Source organism: Fukomys damarensis, unplaced genomic scaffold (assembly GCF_012274545.1).
Source record: "Fukomys damarensis isolate Sample0158 unplaced genomic scaffold, DMR_v1.0_HiC HiC_scaffold_39, whole genome shotgun sequence".
Lineage (NCBI taxonomy): Eukaryota > Metazoa > Chordata > Mammalia > Rodentia > Bathyergidae > Fukomys > Fukomys damarensis.
This window is the reverse complement of record NW_022900951.1, coordinates 60,742,094-60,757,349: the sequence shown is the minus strand read 5'-3', so window position 1 is coordinate 60,757,349 and position 15,256 is coordinate 60,742,094.

Sequence of the window (15,256 nt, the reverse complement as noted above, 5' to 3'; positions counted from 1 at the left end):
TAACACTGTGGAGGTGTCTCCTCCTCAAACTGCACTTAGACTAGACCTTGCTAAGCCACAGTGCTGTTCTCTGCTCTCCACCTTCATTTTGCACTCAGATTTCAATGTGGTATAAGCCCAGGGCTTACAATTTAGGGAGTACCTGGCTCTTCCATTTACTTCTCTCAGAAAACCACAGGCCCAGAGAGACTGCTTGTGCATGTCACCATGTCAGTGGTTCTTGCATCATCCAGTCAACTATGGAGAACCTAGCTACAACAAAGAGCCTCATACTTTATATCTCCTAAGGCTTCTCTCATTCTCCTCTCATTTGCTTCTCATAATAGAATTGTGAGTTGGACAGGGCTTATTATTCATAATTCATTAAATGAAATTGAAGACTGAAGTGGGGGAAATAATTTGTCATTCAGCCAGTGTGTGCCTCAGCCCACTTCTACCTTCCAGGTAACATTCAGTGCTTATACTTGTGCTGTTTGGGTTGGGGTGACCATATTGAAAATTTGCACAGATTCCAGATCAGGCCCAGGTTGGAGTGTGAAAGATGAAAGTCAGGAGATCAGATTTCTCTTCACTTTTTATTCAGCACTTCTCCCTCAATACTATGCTGCTTCCTCCCCTCACCTTGATTGGAAAATCATTGTACCTGTTTGCCCATGGCCCTGTACCTTCATTCTGTCTGATATTCTGTCTGAGAATGTATCATCTTTTCTGCATTTTGCAATGTTTTCTTTTGGCCATATTTTAATTTATCCTCTGTATAGCTAGAGCAAAGGTACAGCTTTCTTTCCTTGAATCACTTCAAGTGAGGCTCACAACCTCAGATTTTCTTTGGACAAAAGCACAAAAAGCCAACCATTAACTCAGAGACAAGGTCAGGGCTATACACGGCAGCCTTTAAAATGTGGATGACACAGGATCTTTGGCTGAAGCTGTTTTAGCTGAACCATTCCAGGGCTTTGATTGGGTCTTTAATATAAGCCAAAGGCAACACCAACCAGAGTAGCATCAGCCCAGCTTTCAGAGTTCATACAATGTCATGCTGTCTGGATTTTCATCATGAATATTTCTGAGGTTCAAATGCAAAGGGAATTGGATTGATTTCAACTGGAAAATATTCCTGTCATCTCAACATTCTCCGGAATAACCTTCTTGCAGCTGTCACGGGGTGGACCCCTCCCTGTAGTATGTGGCTAATTCAAGGCTCAAGCTCCAGGCATCTGGAGAGGAGGAGGAAGAGGGGTCCAGATTCTGACAGTCAACATCTCCCACCCCTATTCCCTGTGCATACCTGGCTGGTGCTTGCATTTTTCAGACCTGGAACTGAGTCTCTGGGGTTGTGGGTATGGGTAGGGCAGAAGGGTTCATGGTACGGGTCCCTGCTGGGCAGATCCATGCTTACAGCTGGTTGCATTTCTTTTATTGACGGGCTTCCAACTGGAAGAAGTCATCTTCTTTTTTTTTCATTACGTTTATTGGTACATTTTAGGTATACAGTGCACTTACATTCATCACTGGGAACTTGTACATTTACATGATGTATCTTGTCTCTCATTTTTTCCCCATTCCCCTGCCCTTCCTTCCACCCCTCCACCCCTCTCTGTTTACAAGACTTTGTTTCCATTTTTTCCTTTTCTCCTATTTTTCCTTTCCCTTCTTTCCTTTCCCCTACCCCTCCCACTTCCCCTATCCCTTTAGATCTTTTCTTCATATTTCACATTATCAGTTATACATTTTGATACTTATTTACACTTTTTGCACACTGAGGTTATACTCAAGTGAAATAAAGGGCACATGTGTAAATACCAAATAATTTCTCTGGTGTGAGAAATTGAAAGTGTAAATGAGAAGTCATCTGACTGAGAAGCATGTACCCCCTTGACAGACACTTGAACTGAGTTGGGTTTGGGGATGTGTAGAGAAATCCGGGTTTAGGTCCTGGGTCTGCCATCAACTTACATTGCAGCTTTAAGCAAGGAAGTCATTACTACCTTATGTCTCCCCTTCTTCCATTTAAAGTGGATTACTGATTCCTTTTGCTCACATCTATGGAGTAAATGCAAAGTATGGGGAACCTTGATAAATATACTAATGGATATGGAGAGATGCTAAGAATTTATTATAACCTCTCCTAGACCCAGTAAACTATGCTAGTTGCACTTCTTCTTTTCTTCTGTCCTGTGCTGTCAGTAGAATGACAGAATATGAGAAAAATTTTAGGGATTTACATGGCCATAGGAAAGTGGAAAATCATAGCATAACCTGATATGAAAGAAGAGATAACCTAAAATCTATTCAGGGCCTAAAATCTTATCAAAGAGGCATTGCCAGTTGGCTGGAAGCAAAGTTTGGTGATAGCTGGAAGCAAGATGTTAGGATCAGGAGTAATACCTGGAGTGTCAGTGTAAGACTTAAAGTTTCACTTCCACTCCACAGAGCACGAACAGCCGAAAAGGCCTCCATGATGCTGGGTCCTATGACCCAGTGGGGCTCCGGGAGCTCAAGAGACGAATGAGAGTCACCCAGGAAGGAATACACCAGGCTTGATGGTAAACAGACCTTTATTAGTCTGGCCAGATGGCATCCAGGAGCCAAGTAGCTCAGAAAAGCAACTTCTCAGGGGCTGAGGTAGTTTTGTAGGGTCTTCCTAAACAAAAATTTCAAACATAGGTCAGGGAATTCACAGAACTACCAGAGGACAAGATTCCAAACATACTGCTTATCTTATGCAGGAAATGTTCTATGGTCAGCTTTTGTCATACCATTTGTCCCTGGGCAGGCTGTTAACTAAGTTATCAATTAGCATATGAAGAAGCACAATCTCTGGCTTATTAGCATGGAGTCACTTTAGCTTAGTCAGGTTCCACATCAGGAAGGTAGAGGTTGCCCAGGGCAAAGATTCTTGCCTCTTTCTAATATTCTCTGGACTGGGGCAAATCCTACTCCAGATATTGCCTTCATTTACTTTTGAGGCTGCCAGGCTTTTGGCCTAGATTTATTATCTGCAAGACCCTGATTTCCTTTGGTTAAGCATATCAGAGCCTCCACACAGAGGTCAGAGCCCATTTTAGTTTTTCCATGCTCTGGTCCTTCTATCTATGAATTGTTTGTCTCCTGAGATCTAAAAGTGAGTTGCCCAGTATGATAGCCACCAACTAGATGATCATTCTTGATTTTCTCATGAGAAGCCCTAGGTAACTGAATGGTGGAAGCCCACCATTCTTCTGAGAGCTCAGAGCTCATAACCTTTCAAAAGCAGAGCAAGGTGCTCAATATTTACAAGAGCTCCTTTGTAGAACACAAAAAGAAAGAAAGAATGAAAGGAAGGAAGGAAGAAAATCTGGGAAACTGATGGGACTAGGCTCCTGTTCACTTGATAATTACATACATACCTTTACAATGAGCCTAAACCCTTGGGTTATTCTTTGGATTCCTGTTTGATAGCACTGGATACCTTGGAAAGAGTTTTCAAAGCCACTTTTTCAACAGACACCTCCCTTATTACTATAGAGAGAAGCACAAAAGAAGTTATTTTGCCTATTTGACATAGGAAGAAGCAAAGGTACTTGGGGGTAGTTCATTCCTGGAATTGCAGCCCCCTTCAGAGGCTGAAACAGAACAATCACAAGTTTGAGCCAGCCTAGTGATTTAGAAAACTCTTTTCTCAAAATAAAAACAAAAAGACTGGGGGATGTAGTAAAAGTTCTATTATTTCATTATTGATTTTTTTGCCTAGATGATCTGTCTATTTGTAATACTGGGGTATTTAGGTCCCCACTACAATTGTATTAGTGCTTATTTGGTTTTTAATGTTACTTAATATTTGTTTTATAGTTAAGGGCATTAATATTTGGTGCATTTATATTTATGATTGTCATCTCTTTCTCTTGAATTGTTCCCTTTACAAGGATGTAGTGGCCTTCTTTGTCTCTCTTAATCAGTTTTGGTTTGAAATTTACTTTGCAAATAAGATAGCTACCCATGCTTTTTTCTGGGCTTCTGTCTCATGGAGAACTGTTTTTCATCTTTTCACTTTAAGTCTTTGGGCTTCTTTTTGCACTAGGTGTGTTTCTTGTGGACAACATATTGTTGGATTTTGCTTCTTAATCCATTCTGCCAGTCTATTTCTCTTGATTGTTGAATTTAGGCCATGGACATTGATGGCTATAAATGATATGTACTGACATTATTGTCATGTTATTGTCCTTTTGTTGACTCTTTTTACTATTTCCCCCTCTCCTTTTGGTTTCTTACCTTGCCCGTTTGATTTGCTCTGTTGGGCTTCATGGCATTGTGACATTCATTGTCTTTTTCTAGGATATTTAGAATTCCTTCTAGTGCTGGTTTGGTATTCATGAAGTTTCTCAGGTGTTCTTTGTCATGGAAGTATCTTGTTTCCCCATTCATTTTGCAAGGGAGTTTTCCAAGTTACATCAGTCTAGGTTGGAGGTTGTTTTCTTTTAGGACTTGAAATACCTCACTCCAGGCTCTCCTTGACCTGAGGGTTCGTGTTGAAAAGTCTGCCGTGGACATCTCTGTCTGCCTTCCTGGGCCCAGCTCACAGGTCTGGGTAGCTGTGCCCTCCCTTGCAGGCACTGCCATTGCTGCTCTTCCAATGCCAGCCAGCAAGATGAGATTCAGGGAGAGCAGCTTGGCTCAGACATCACATCTCCCTCTGATGGCCTGGGCAGAGCCCATGGATCTGGGTAGCCGCTCCCATCCTCCCTTGCGGGTGCCGCCATTGCTGCTCTAGCACCAGGAGGGTAGCCATGTGAGTGCTGCTGAGTACCCTCCCCACTCTCAGATCTCCTGATTGTGCCAGTCCTTGGACCCACTCCACAGAGACATAGCTGGTTATAAAGGCTAATTTTCTGAGCTCCCAAATTTGAACATATTTAAAGAAAGTGCAGGGGAGATCTGGATTAGAACTGTCTGGAGCTTAACCCTGCAAGAGGTCGGGAGCTCAAATTGGTCCTTGTGGCCTGAGGTCAGTCTGTGTCATCGGGGTCTGCCATTGGCTAGCTAAGATAGGGTGATTTGGTTCTGCACATGGCTGCACAAGATGTAAATTATGACAGTGGAGATATAGTCTAAAAGAGGCATTTCAAAGTCATTTTTTGTCCGTTTCTTTCTTTTCCTCATTCCACTCTGTAAATACTTTTTTCTGTCCTCTTTCACCAACTTAGTCTCTTGCTCCATATTGTCCCTCATCTCCCTTTCTGTTCTTGCTCTTGCCCTAACTCAGATTTATTCTTTATCATTTTTTCTTATTTCTTAATGTTCTTTTTTTTTCTATCACTGTGCCTTACTCAAGGGTTGGTAGTTTCAAGGGAAAGTGAGCCCCTATTGCTGTTAAGGGGATATATTCTTGTCCTTATACTTGCACTCTATCTATCCCTTTTGAGTTTTACAGTTTCCTAAAGATATGTGGTCATTCTTTGTCCTCTGGCTTCACTTGAAACCTTCTCCAGTTCTTTTACTTGTTTACTCTTCTCATCCTAACTATGTCTGGGCCCCCATTCTAAATGGTACATATGCTCTGTTGAGGAGTCTGTTCACTGCAAACATATTTTGGGCTGCTTCTTGATTTTAATTTAATTTAATTTAGTTTAGGGGTGAGAGATTAATGACTACCAAAGGTGGTCAATTTGCAAGAGGTGATTGATACTATTGTGTTGCTATATGTATCGCTTGGGATAAAAGATAGGGATTGATTTGATGAGTTATTTTCTCTGATATTATGAAAATGAGAATGTTATAAGTCATTAGAGAATCAAAAGCTGAAATTCAACAATATCAGGAAGGTTTAATAACCTAGAGACTGAATCAAGAACAACCCAACAGCAAAAATAAAAATGAGAAAACACTTAAAGAAGACATAAAGACAGACTTCCAGTTCACCAATGGCAAACAGTAGGGCAAAGGAGGATGAAAAGCCTGATACTGAACCACCAGGACACTTCGAACTCACAGCACAGGAAGTAACAAAACAGATCAATCAGGCTCTAGAAAAATTCAAAACAGAAATAATTTCCCACATCACTACAGAGATGGTGAGCAAAATGAAAGTCATGATTCGAGACTCTAGAACAGAAACTGACAAAAAAATAGATGAGCTCAGAACCATAATAGAAGCAATGAAGGCCAGCATAAGAAAGAAATGGAAAAAATGAATGCCCAACATAGAAAAGAAATGGAATCCATTTAACAGATTCAAACAGATATCCAGGAGATTAAAAACTCTATTGAAAGTGTAAGCAACAGAATAAAAGAATGCGAAGATAGAATCTCAGATATAGAAGACAGGAGTGCAATCAGTGACCGTGAAAAGAGAGGTCTCTTAAAAACAGTAAGGGATCATGAGGAATCGATCCAACAACTCCTAGATGATGCAAAGAAGAATAACATAAGGCTGAGAGGAATCCATGAAGTAGCAGGAGAAAATGCAAATGACTGAAAAAAGCTGTTCTCAGAATTAATGATAGAAAGCTTCCCAAGCAGAGGGGAAGAATTTGACATACAGATAAGTTAAGCATATAGGACTCCAACTAGCCATGATAAAAAAAAATCTACACATAGACATATATAATCAAGATCCCAGAAACCCAACAGAAGAACAAAATACTACAAGCAGTAGGAGAAAAGAAACAAATCACATGTAAAGGAAAACCCCTCAGAATCACAGCAGACTTTTCAACACAAACCCTCAGGTCAAGAAGAGTCTGGAGTGAGGTATTTCAAGTACTAAAAGAAAACAACCTACAACCTAGACTGATGTATGCTGCAAAACTCTCTTTCAAAATGGATGGGGAGATAAGATACTTCCATAACAAAGAAAACCTGAAAAACTTCAAGAATACCAAACCAGCACTACAAGGAATTCTAAACAATATCCTAGAAAAAGACAATGAAGATCACAATGCCATGAAGCCCAATAGACCAAATCAAATGGGCAAGGCAAGAAACTAAAAGAAGATGGCAAAAAATTAAAAAAGAGTTACCAAAAGGACAATAACATGACAATAAGAATTCAGTACATATCAATTATAACCATCAATGTCAATGGCTTCAGTTCACCTATCAAAAGAAATAGACTGGCAGAATGGATTAAGAAGCAAAATCCAACAATATGTAGTATACAAGAAAAACAGCTAGTGCAAAAAGAAGCCCATAGACTGAAAGTAAAAGGATGGAAAACAATTCTCCACATGATAGGAGCACAGAAAAAAGCAGGGGTAGCAATCTTATTCACAGAAAGTAAATTTCAAACCAAAACTTATTAAGAGAGACAAAGAAGGCCACTACATTCTTGTAAAGGGAACAATTCAAGAGAAAGGGACAACAATCATAAACATATATGCACCAAATATAAATGCCCTGAACTATGTAAAACAAATATTAAGTAACATGAAAAACCAAATAAGCACTAATACAATTGTAGTGGGGGATCTAAATATCCCACTATCACAAATAGACAGATCATCTAGGCAAAAAATCAACAATGAAATAATAGAATTGAACCAAGCTTTTGAACACATGGACTTATTAGACATCTATAGTATTCCACCCCACAAAATCAGAATATAGATTTTTTTTGGCTGCACATGGGTCATTCTCCAAGATAGATCACATACTAGCTCACAGAACAGTTTGAATAAATGCAAAAGAATCAAAGCTATTCCCTGGATATTATCAGATCACAGTGCAATAAAGGTGGAGATTAATAGCATAAGAAACCATACAAACTTGACAAACACATGGAACTTGAATAACACTCTCCTGAACAATTAATGGGTCACAGAGGAAATTACAGAAGAAATTAGACATTTTTTACAAACAAATGATAATGCTAATACAACATACAGGAGTCTATGGGACACAATAAAAGCAGTTCTACATGGAAAATTCATAGCACTGAATGCCCACACTAGCAAAATAGAGTAAACCCAAATAAACAACCTAAAGATGAATCTTAGACTCCTAGAAAAACAACAGCAAGAAAGACCCAAAGCTCGAACTAGAGAGGAAAGTATAAAGATTAGAGTAGAAATCAATGCAATGAAAAGTAAGAAAATGATACAAAAAATAAATGCAACAAAATTTGTTTTTTTGAAAGAATAGGTAAAATTGATAAACACTTAGAAAACCTTATCAAAAAATGGAAAGAAATGGCTCTGATCCATGAAAGCAGGAATGAAAAAGGTGAAAAAAGAACAGATCCAACAGAAATCCAGAGCATCATTTATATCTCCTTTGAGAACCTTACTCTAATAAAATGGAAAACACAGAAGAAATGGACAGATTTCTAGATACTTATGATTTACCAAAGTTGAACAAAGAAGATAAAAAAATTAAAACACCCTCATTACAATCAATGAATTTGAAAATGTAATTAAAAAATTACGAAAAAGGAAAAGCCCTGATGGATTCACTGCTGAATTTTACAAGACATTTAGAGAAGAACTTTGCCATTACTCTTCAAAATTTTTAATGAAATTGAAAGGGAAGAAACACTTCCAAATTCATTACTGGAAGCAAGTATTGCTTTGATTCCCAAACCATGGAAAGATGCAACTAAAAAAGAGAACTATAGGTAAATCTCCTTAATGAATATAGAAGCAAAAATCTTTAATAAGATACTAGCAAACCGAATACAGATGATCATTAAGAAGATCATACATCCTGACCAAGTGGGATTTATTCCAGGGATGCAAGGATGGTTCAACATACATAAATCAAACAATGTAATACACTATATTAACAAAGTCAAGGACAAAAACCTTATGATCTGCTCAATAGATGCAGAAAAAGAATTTGACAAAATTCAAAACCCATTCATGATAAAAACCCTGCAAAAAATTGGAATAGATGGTCTATATCTCAAATTAATAAAGGGTATCTATGAAAATCCAACAGCCAACATCATATTAAATAGCCAAAAACTGAAAACCTTCATGTTAAAATCAGGAACAAGACAAGGATGCCCACTATCACCACTCCTCTTTGATATAGTTCTGGAAACATTAGCCATAGCAATTAGATAAGAAAAAGAAATTAAAGCAATTAAGATAGGAAAGGAAGAAGTTAAACTGTCATTATTTGCTGATGATATGATACTCGACATTGAAGATCCAAAAAACTCCACCAAAAACTTCTAGACTTAATTGACACTTTCAGCAGAGTAGCAGGATACAAGGTCAACATCCAAAAATCAATAGCCTTCTTGTGCACAAATAACAAACTCACTGAGAGAGAAATTAGGGAAACAATTCCTTTCACAATAGCATCCCAGAAAATGTAATATCTAGGAATTAACCTAACAAAAGAAGAAAAAGACCTCTACACTTAAAACTACAGCACTCTGAAAAAAGAGATCGAAGATGATGTAAAAAAATGGAAAGACATCCCCTGTTCCTGGGTAGGAAAAATCAACATAGTGAAAACGGCCATACTACCAAAATTGATGTAAAGATTTAATGCAATGCCACTTGATATTCCAACACTATATTTTACAGAACTAGAAAGAAGAATCCAAAAATTCATTTGGAACCATAAGAGACCTAGAATAGCAAAAGCCATCCTAGGCAACAGACACATGGCAGCGGGTATAAAAATTCCCAATTTGAAACTATACTACAATGATACTGTGATAAAAACAGCATAGTACTGGCAAAGAAACAGATCTGAGGATCAGTGGAACAGACTGGAAGACACAAAAACAACTCCAGATATACTCAGCTATGTCATCTTTGACAAAGGAGCTGACCATCCTCAGTGGAGGAAAGACAGCCTCCTTAATAAATGGTGTTGGAATAACTGGATCTCAACCTGCCAAAGATTAAAACTAGACCCTTATCTCTCACCATGCCCTAAAGTAAAATCCAAGTGGATTAAAGATCTAAATACTAAAACAGAAACACTAAATTTGCTGGAAGATGTTAGGCAGAACTCTGGAATACATTGGCATAGGAAAAGACTTTTGAACAAATCCTCAGTAGCATGGGAGCTAGCAGAAAGAATCAATACGTGGAATCTCATGTTATTAAAAACCTTCTGCACTGCAAAAGAAACCATCAACAGAACTAAGAGACAACCTACAATGTGGGAAAAAGTTTTTTACCAGCTGCTCCTGAGACAATGAACTATTATCTAGAATATATATGCAACTCAAAACAATCAGCCCCCCAAATATAAAGACCCAATTCAAAAATGGGCATCTGAAATGAACAGACATTTCTCAGACAGAGAAGTAAAAGCAGCAAGTAAATATATGAAAAAATATTCCACATCAGTGGTCATTTGAGAGACGCAGATGAAAACGACACTGAGATTCCACCTCACCCCACAAAGAATGGCTGCTGTCAAGAAATCACACAATAATAAACGTTGCAGAGGTTGTGGGGAGAAAGGAATGCTTCTCCATTGTTGGTGGGAGTGCAGACTGGTGCAACCACTATGGAAATCAATATGGAGATACCTCAAAGAGCTGGGACTAGAGGTTCCATTTGACCCAACTATAGATCTGCTGGGTATCTTTCCAAAAGAATTAAAAGAATCATATCACAGTGACATATACACACCTATGTTTAGAGCAGCACAGTTTGTAATAGCTAAAATTTGGAAACAGCCCATTTGTCCATCAGTTGGAGACTGGATAAAGAAGATGTGGTTTTTCTATAAAATGAAATACTACTCAGCCATAGAGAATGAGAAATTAGAGTCATTCATAGGAAAATGCACACCTATTAGGATATACTGCTAAGTGAAAGAAATAAGTCACACATGTGTAAATACCAAATAGTTTCTCCGTTGTGAAAATCTATAATAGTACTCAAGATCCTAATGGGACAAGTAACAATGTGAAATAGGGAGAAAAGGGCTAAAGACATAGGGAAATTGGGAAGGGTAGGGGAAAGGGAATAAGGGAAAAGAGAAAAATATCAGAAAATGAAAAAATGGAAATAAAATGTTTGTAAATGGGGAGGGGAGGAGAGGATGAAGGGAGGGCAGGACAGGGGGAAAAATGAGAACCAAGACCTGTCATGTAAAGGTACAAGATCCCAGTAATGAATGTAAATGTACTGTATACCTAGAATGTACCAATAAACTGAATAAAAAGAAAAAAAAGTCTTCTGAAGGGAGGGCAACAGGGGGAAAAATGAGAACCAAGACCTCTCATGTAAAGGTACAAGATCCCAGTAATGAATGTAAATGTACTGTATACCTAGAATGTACCAATAAACTGAATAAAAAGAAAAAAAAGTCTTCTGTGATTCTGATGGGCTTTCTTTTGCATGTGATTTCTTTCTTTTTTCTTACTGCTTGTAGTAATTTGTTCTTCTATTGGGCTTCTGGGATCTTGATTATTATATGTCTAGGTGTAGATTTTTTTGTTCATTGCTAGTTGGAGTCCTATATGGCCTTACTTATCTGTATGTCTAATTCTTCCCCTCTGTTTTGGAAGTTTTCTGTCAGTAATTCTGTGAACAGCTTTTTTCAGTCATGTGCATTTTCTCCTGCTACTTCATGGATTTCTATCAGTCTTATGTTATTCTTCTTTGCATCATCTAGGAGTTGTTGGATCGATTCCTCGTGATCCCTTACTGTTTTTAAGAGACCTCTCTTTTCATAGTCACTGACTGCAATCCTATCTTCTATATCTAAGATTTTATCCACACATTCTTTTATTCTGCTGTGAAAACTTTGAATAGAGTTTTTCATCTCCTGGATATCTGTTTGAATCTCTTTTATGGATTCCCTTTCTTTCCTATGTTGGGCATTCATTGTTTCCATTCCTTTCTTATGTTGGGCCTTTATGGTTTCTATCATGGTCCTGAGCTAATCCATTTTTTTGTCAGTTTCTGTTCTAGAGTCTCGAATCATGACTTTCAATTTTTCACCATCTCTGTTTATCTGGGAAATTATTTCTGTTTTGAATTTTTCTACAGCCTGATCGATCAGTTTTCTTACTTCCTGTGCTGTGGGTTCAGGGTGTCCTGTTGGTTCAGTATCAGACTTTTCATCATCCTTTGCCCTACTGTTTGCCATTAGTGAACTGTAAGTCTGGCTTTTTGTCTTGCTGAAGTGTTTTCTCATTTTTATTTTTGTTGTTAGGTTTTCCCTTGGTTTAATTTCTGGTTTATTACATAAATCTTCCAGATATAGTTGGCTTTAGCTTTTGAGTCTCTAATGACTGGACATTCTCACTTTCATAATATTTGAGAAGACAACTCATTAAATCAATCACAACCCTTTAGCCCAATTGATACATCAGTAACACAATAGCATCAAGCACAACTTACAAATTGTCCGCTTGTGGTAGTCATTAATCTACCACCATTAAGCAATGTGAATTAAATTAAAATCAATAAGCAGCCCAAAATATGTTTGCAGTGAATAAACTCTTCAATATAGCATCTTTACCCTTTAGGATGGGGGTTTAGACAGAGTTAAGATGAGACGATTAGATGAGTAAAACCATTGGAGAAGGTTTCAAGTGAAGCCAGAGGGTATAGGATGACCATAGAATCTTTAGGAAACTGTTCAAGTCAAAAGGGAAAGACAGAGTGCAAGAATGAGGACAAGAATATAGTCTGGTAACAGTAATAGGGGCTCACTTTCCTTTGAAACTATTGACCTTTGCGTGAAGTAAAATGAGAGAGGAAAAAAACACAAAGAAAAAGGAAAAACAATAAAAGAAGAAATCAGAGTCAGGGCAGGAACAGGAACAGAAAGGTAGATGAGGAGTAGTTCTGTGGAACAAGAGACTGATTTGAAAAAAAGAGGACAGGAAAAAGAATTTGTAGAGTGGAATGAGGAAAGAAAGAAATGAATTTGGTTGACTTTTTTTGTTGTATTGTTTTGTTTTTGTTTTTTGGTACTGGGGATCAAACATGGGCCCTTGCACTTGCAAGGCAGGCGGCAAAACCCTTGAGCTAAATCCCCGGCCCTGAAAAACAAACAAACAAAAAAGAATTTGAAGGGCCTCTTTCAGACTATATCTCTGCTGTCATAATATACAATGTGGGCAGCCATGTGCAGAGCTAAATCCTTTTATCTCAGCTAGCCAATGGCAGCCCGCTGAGATTCAGACTGATTTTTGGGCTGCAAGGCCCAAATTGAGTTCCGTGACCTCCTGCAGTGTTGAACTCTGCAAAGTTCTACTACAGGTTCCCTCTGCCTTTGCTTTAAAGATGTTCAAAGTCTGGAGGTCAGAAAAATACCGTTTATAACCACCTGTGCCTCTGCAGATTGGATCTAAGGACTGGTACAATCAGGAGGCCTGAGCATGGGGTGGGGGCAGGGATGGGGGTTTTGCAGCTGTGCCTGTGAGGCAAGCTAGTCCTCACCAATTGGGCCCAGCCAGGCTGGAGGGAGAATGCAATGGCTCTCCTGGAACTCCAGTTTCCCCTGGATGCTGGTTGTGGCGCAGCCCCATCCTCCTTTCCCTTGCCCACTTCTGGTAACTACTACTTTCTCTCTCTAGGAATTTGAACATTCTAGTTAGACCATACAAGTAGAATCATGCAACCTTTGTCCTTTTGGGTAAAAATCAGACTTTTAAGTGGAGCAAACTCTTGGTGCTAAAGCATACCTCTGTCCTACATAACATCTTCAATCACTTATTAGTTTAGCAGACCTAAGTGTATTCCAGGGACCTCAAGAGATTCCAAGACCTTTTCAGGGCGTCCAGGGTCTAAATGACAAAATGCTACAAAGTTATTTGAATTTCTCACTCTCATTCTCCCACGAGGGGAGTTTTCCAGAGGCTATGGCAAAAGCCTTGATGAGGAAAAATAATGCAGCGCTCTTTTATTAAGTAAAGAGAAACTAAGAAAAATAAAGTGATGTTTCCATTAAAAGACATGTTTTCATATGAGCAGACATGTTTTGGACTTACTGTTGTTCTTACCCACTAGTAAATTTTTAAATTGGTTTATATCCTAACATGGCAGATATCAATAGATATCAAATGCATAAACAAAAACTTTTGAGGATCCTGAAAAATATTCTAAGTATGCGAAAGGATTCTAAAAGCAAATTGGAGATCGGCCACATTACGTAACGTTAACATGCTACAATAAAGGGCACACAAAGTGGCCCGGAATCAGAATTTTGGGAAACAAGTTTCCCGAGGGAAGCTTATGCACATTAAAATTTGAGATTCACTGTCGCATCCAATCGCTAGTTCACAATGATTGGGGGTGACCGAAACGGCCCAGCAGCAGGCCCCGCTGAAAGACTTAGGTCACTTCATCAACAATACGTGAGCCATTGGTGTTAAGGTAGGATAGCAGAAGTAAAGATAGAAAGGAGACAAGGAAGATTTTAGTTTTAAAACTGTACTCTTAAGAAAACTGCAACTTCAGGACGCAATCAAAATACCCAAGATTATCTGTATCTAGACTCTATTATCATTATTCTCTACCCTGTTTGTACTCCCCAGGTTTTTATTTCTCCTTTCAGGCTCATCACACCCGAATCCCTTAAAGATAGCATAAGTCCATAAATCAACCTAATTGGTAATGGAAATGGAAGGAATCTGACCTTAAGGTGAAAACTAATTTGAAGCATTCACGGAATATTTTTCAGCAAAACATCTTAATCACCCATTTTCAAGGATATCTCCAACAGTGCATGCACTCCCTGAGGGCCCCTACTCTATTTTATCTGACTGTCTACTTCTTTAACTCCATCTAACAAAATCTGTTATGCCTTTCCCTAATGCAGCCCCTGAAATTTTTCCTGTGACAAGAATCAAGAACCTACTCTGCCCAGCTGTGGCAGCATACGCCTGACACCCTGGCACTCTGGGGAGAGGCAGAAGAATCACAAGTTTGAGCCCAGCCTGAGAAATGTAATGGGACCCTATGTCAAACCTTAGAAATGGGAGGGAGCAGATTTGGTCTGTTTTTGTAGTCCATGGGGAATAGAAATGTATCCATAATGAAAGAGAGGATTACCTTACTCTAACTGCACTTCATGCAAGTGCTTCTATGTTTATTTTTAGAGCACTACATGTTCACAATGAGAAGACCAAGGCAGTGCAGGTGGCACATGCGTGTAATCGCAGTACTCTGGAGGCTGAGGTGGAGGTAGAGGCTGGAAGATTGAAAGTTGGAGGCTAATCTTGGCCACTTAGTTCAAAGCCAGCCTGGAGCACACATTGAGCCCTTGTTTCAGCCTCCCTCTCAATGTAGCAAAATGAATATATGATATATCTTCAAATTACTCAGCTGATCAAGAGGCTGAAATTTGT